This window comes from Vanessa atalanta, chromosome 3, assembly GCF_905147765.1.
Source record: "Vanessa atalanta chromosome 3, ilVanAtal1.2, whole genome shotgun sequence".
Taxonomy (NCBI): Eukaryota; Metazoa; Arthropoda; class Insecta; order Lepidoptera; family Nymphalidae; genus Vanessa; species Vanessa atalanta.
In genome coordinates, this window is record NC_061873.1 from 3,500,510 (window position 1) to 3,506,509 (window position 6,000).

At 33.0% G+C, this 6,000-nt stretch overlaps 1 protein-coding gene across 2 annotated transcripts in view; it reads right to left on the bottom strand.

The window, feature by feature from the left end:
• LOC125077441 (myosin-VIIa) overlaps nt 1–5,791 on the bottom strand; it is a 31,393-nt gene extending 25,602 nt beyond the window's left edge. The window contains exon 1 of one of the 2 annotated variants that reach the window (XM_047689409.1): nt 5,578–5,791. The gene's annotated coding sequence lies outside the window, so the exon portion shown is untranslated. Of the gene's footprint in view, nt 1–5,340; nt 5,359–5,577 lie in introns of those variants that run through there. The other variant, XM_047689410.1, reaches the window with a different exon arrangement.
• Nucleotides 5,792–6,000: the final 209 nt, after the last annotated feature.

Sequence of the window (6,000 nt, forward strand, 5' to 3'; positions counted from 1 at the left end):
ACACATACCGAAATAATAAAGTTGACCCGTTCGTTTTGCGACACGTTTGTGTGCGTTTGTAGTGCGACACTCTATCCTGATATATAAATAATAATATAAGCACACGAAATCAAATACCGCTGCGATCGTACCGTTTATATGCAGCGACGGTTGTAAGAATCCTAACGGTGTGTTTTATCAACACATAGTCGACAACTAGTTACGCAATCTAATACTTTAATGAATGTAATCTTACAATAGCTACAATAGACCACTTTGTTACAATACCCGACAACGTTGTTACGCCAAATAATTTAGCGTATATGTAAATAATATGAATGCTAACGCATTCATATTATTTTATTGAATTTTCGATCGATCTAATTTTCTATTTTCTGTCTTAAAACAAAATTACAGATGTGCTTGGATAGAGTGCTTGGCACATTAAAGTCATCGCGCGCACATCTACCTTTTGTTTGATAATCTGCGGTCTTACGCTGTGTATATGTCTTCTTGTTAATATCTTTCCTCCAATGAGCAACGTCGCAAATATAAAATCTCTTTATAATTCTTATTACTATTTTTAATGATGTTTAACCGTAAAATTAATGAAAATATTATATTGGATATAAGTCCTGTGTCTGTTAAACTGTCTTCCTGTCCCTACTGAGCGTCTGTTTTTTTTTATTTATTTCAATAATATCCAATAGTTTTCATTTTATTATTTTACTATAAAGACCAAATAAGATTAATTTGCACTAGTAAAGCGATCATTTCTGTAGTGATATAGATCATTGTAGATCACGAGTTTACATCTAGTTCTTTATTCTTAGAATTGAATGTGCATTGAACAGTATCAAAACGCATCATAACAATGTATTCATAAAACGCAACATACTTTTTTATTGAGGAAGGCAGACGCAGCACGCGCAATCTGATAGTAATTAGTCACCACTTCTCGTGGACATTGGCGATGGCATGAAGATACATACACTGTCACCGCCAAGGGACATATCTAAGTTATTCAACCCCCTCCCTACGTTTATACAATTCACCTACACAATTAACGCATTAACTAATTACGCTCAAAATCTGTCGCCTAGTTACAGATTGACCAACTTTTTATTTTAATTGAATTTATTTCAAAATACTTATGAACGTTGACGTTTACACATTAAATTTAAAATACTATAATTTAAGGATATTTAATATTAGGGAGGCTATGTCTTTAATGACATACATTAATATATTTTATACACACGTATATACGTGTATAATATATTTTAGCCAATTCCAACTTTGACCTTCATATTTTAATATAATAAAAATAATGAAAACCAAAAATAATACATTATGTGCGATTCAATGTTTTTATTGTTCAATTTATTTACTTTACCCGCGCAATATTTATGAAACTCCATAGCACTCTAACCTTCGTCCTCAATTTTACCTTTATTTTCCTCACGCGGAAAACGCATTATGCATTTCCCCCACGTGAAGTGAAGTGAAGTGCCCAGGACGCCTAGTGTGACCTTCCTAAATTATACCTCACTTGAGAAGTGAATTAAAAAAGTAGCCTATGTCCTTCGCTAGGGCTTAAGCTTACTCAGCACCAAATTTCATCAAAGGTTTAGCTTTAAAACGGTAACAGACAGTTTTCACATTTATTTGCATGGAAGTATGGATAAAATATATGATTGAAGACTAAAATTAATATATATCTAATATCGATAAAACATCGTTAGGTCATATAGGTTAAGCTATATCTGTAAGATTGTCGCCTTAAATATCCAAGTGTTAGCCGAATCAGTTAACGTTAAGTCGGAGTTAACATATTACTCGAAAGAAGTCTTACAAATACTGTGGATCAATACCACAAGCTGATATGCTAAGAATTAAACCTGCACTGCATTGTTAATATTAAACAAAACACTAACGACAAAACTGAACATTATGTAATATATTAAATTCTTGCATGTGAGACTTTGGCAGCTGATGATCCGACAGACCACCATTTATATGAATATAATTTACATTATAATATAGGCAGATAAATAAATAGGACGTCGACAAGCTATTCAGAAACTGCAAGTTTGCCTGTTTCTTAGTTCGCCTTGAAATAAAATGCGGCCACCCTTTCTTTATATACCCTCAGTAAAGCCTTTATATATATATATATATATAATATTACATTAGCAGCCTGTAAATTTTCAACTGCTGGGCTAAGGCCTCCTCTCCCTTTGAGGGGAAGGTATGAGCATATTCCGCCACGCTGCTTAAATGCAGGTTGGTGGAATACACATGTGGCAGAATGTAGTTGAAATTAGACACATGCAGGTTTCCGCCGAGCACGAGATGAATTACAAACGCAAATCAAGCACATAAAAAATCTGTGGTTATTGCCTGGGTTTGAACCCGAAATCATCGGTTAAGATGCACGTGTTCTAACCACTGGGCCATCTCGATTCTATAGGGCATCTCGGCTCTATAATATATAATATATTGGTTATTTATTACCACTACTAACTAAAAAATACTACATTTTTAGTAGACATATTAATAGACAAGTTTTCATTCATACGATTGTCTGTGTCTAGTCTAGTCCTAAACTCAAATAATACCTCATTTTTTTATTTTTTTTAAGGATTTTCAACAATAGCTCGTAATTAGAAATTTGGCAGTGTTACATATCCATGCTTCGCGAGCACGTATAACCAGGCGCGCCTGATCTATATCCGGTCGTGCCAGATTGTCCTCTCATCGGATTATAAAAGGGCGCCATTAATATACTATAATATTATGAACTGCGTACTTAACAAAAACAAAATATAGATAAAAAAATCTGTGCTAGTGTTATAAATAGACAAAATTTGTTTGTACGTACGTATGGTAATGTACGGAATTGATGGATTTAAATTATATTTTAAACAGCACGTCATTTTATTTATTAATAAATCGCTAGTATCAAATTAAATGAAAATTCTGTGTCACTCAGATCACACGTAACAGTGAAAACGTTGAAGAAAAAAAAAAATAATGCCATGCTATTTTCAGCATTCAAAATACTATTTAACGTGTCTTCGCGATTAAGGTTACGATCAAGTTTTGATATAATACTTCTGGACTTTCTATTATTGGACATAAATTCAGAAATATTTTAAGAAGTAATTCAGTCGAACTAACTAAGTATATTTGGCCCCGTGTCCCTTTTTCCAGTGAAAGCTGAGCTGCATTATAATTGATCGAAACAATTTTATAATTCTGATCGCTATTTATCGATGGTGTGCTGTGATTTCAATAAACATAGTTATTCCGATAGCAAATTTTAACAATAGAGTTTTGAATGTAACATGTATGTATATAAATTACAAATCAAGAGAGTATAATATTTTCAGTGGCGTGATAAATATTAATTGTCTACTAGATATTACTTTTTTCTTGTTTATTAGTTTCGTGTCTTCTGTTCACGCTATCTGTACTTCTGACGTCACTGATGTATTGCCTAAGTAAGATGCTTAAGTTTATATTTCTAGCTAGTTGTCGCCCGCGGCTTTACTCGTATTTTAGGAGTTTGTTCATTAGGTGTTTAACATTAAAAATGTTTTTCTTTGGGGTTCAAGCTTGCTTCATATTAAATTACTAAATTAATCTGGTCAGGAAAAAAAAACACAGACAAATAGACAGACAAAAGAGTTACTTTCGTATTTATATTAGTAGAGATATAGATGTATGTGCAAATATAGAAACTTGATCCAGCTGAGATCACATTACATTTTGATTTACAATCGTTTTTATTCTATTTAGTAACTAACCAGTTTTATTATTAAATATCAGACCTTTACAAAATTACGCGAAATTATTGCATATAGTTATACACTAACAATTTCATCGTAAGGTAAACTTTGACGCGTTGATATCTTTTATATGAGAATGCGTTATCATTTATTAAACGGTATGTCTTATACTAAAATAATATTCCATAATGCAAAACAAATATATTTTAAATTGTTTTCAAAACATTAAATACGTAAGATTTAAAATAATTACGTAAATAATAAAAAAACCGTACCTATAATGAAAAAAAAGTGTTCATAATTTTTTTTACGAACAATAACCACTCTTCCGTTCAATAACAGTGATTAAATCGTACTTTACTATTATCAGACGATAAAAGATTTATAGCGATATTATCGTATCGATACGAGCTTTGAATAGTATAAAAAATATTTGGTATGAATTATTGTTACTACTTTTGTTATTAATAAAATGATTGAGTTCATGTTTCATCTATCTAATGTCATATGGTATCTCAACAAAACTAAACTACATCACCGATCATATTGAAATTTGAAATGTTAGACTGGCTTATATTCTACAAGCGAAACACGTCACAGGCACAACACACGCGTGTACAAAACGATATTCTACGATCCGTGTCGAAGATGGTCTTCGCAGGGGGTTTAGGGTTTGTTTCCCATGCGAGAACAAAACGAGAGACCTAGACATGGATTTTAACTGTAACTTACGGCGATTTCAGCCAGGAATATAAATTACGGGTTTAACGAGAAAAATAAATTAACCGAATAACGAGGGAAACAGTGTTATTTTGTATAACCCGTTTTGAATGAAGCGTAAGTTGATATGTAATTGTTACCAAATCCAAATTTGGATTGTTACTTTGTTAGTTTTATTTATTTGTCATCTAGATAAAAAGATATATGAATAAATAATTTGTATGCTCTTGTTACTTTATAAACATTGATGGTCGATTGTGCGTTGCAAACACAAGCTTCACACGGGTATCAGATATAATCTGTCGAACGTTTGATATGTTTTCATAGATTATTTGTAACGTATGTATGCAATGGTTCTATTCGATTGAACATCATATGCATAATGTACTAAATTCTAGATTTTATAACCAATAAATAGATACAAATGAAGTTGAAGGAACCAAAATATATTTATTATATTATTCACAGCTAGAATACTAAAATCAATATTTTATATTATTTAAAAATGCTAAGCTGAGTCACACCGCCGCGAATATCAATGTTGAAAAGTTTCAGTTATAAGTTCTCGGTATAGATATTCTCTCGAACTGTTCTCGACTAATTAGATATATTGTGATGTTTTTAGTCATTATAGAATGATATATGGATGTAAAATTGTCTCATTAACGTTCTAGAATAAGTCAATTAAATTCTAATAGGATTCTTAGACGAGTGAAATTTTAGAACGTGAAGTTTTAACTTACATGCGTTCTAAACTTTCCATGGCAACGGTAAATTTCGAATTCAACTCGAAATTTCGCTATTATGATAAATCTCACATTACACGAGAAATCCACTATTGACTTACGAGTTACAGCCTCACGCGCATCAGCTATCGGTGTCATAATTCACGTGTAAACACCGCTACATACCTTCCACGTAGGAAGGCACCGACGCTTGATTTTTCTATAAAGCTAATGATGAAATACGTTTAACAATTAAACATTCTTCTCGTTGAACTTAGCACCACTGTAATATATGGACTTCAATCACCTGACCGCAGAGTAAACAGCGACAGGTCATAGTGTCGGTTAACAAAATTTACCGTTAAGATCCACTGAGTCGCACGATCAAATGCCAGCGCCCGTCGTCATATCACAATCACTTGATAAACCGAACACTCGGTTGAAACACCCCCGATCACCAGTCACAAATCCTCGGACATTTTATCGTTAACGTACGGTTTCGATGCTGGAGCCGCGACGGAGAGCGCACAGGAGCACCAAATGCGACAGACCGTGAATGTTAACCTACCTGTAGCGCTTGCGTGTCGCCTGTCGGCACCGGACCGGGGCGACTGCTTTACCGACCGCCTGCGCCGCCATGTTTAATACAACCTTAAAATTAAGAAAAGCCTTCACTTATAGAATCTGGAGCTAATTTATGAAAAGCTTTTATCATATTGATATTAGGTTTAAGGTACACTATATTTGTCATAATAAAGAAATAATTAGCTTAAGATAAATGT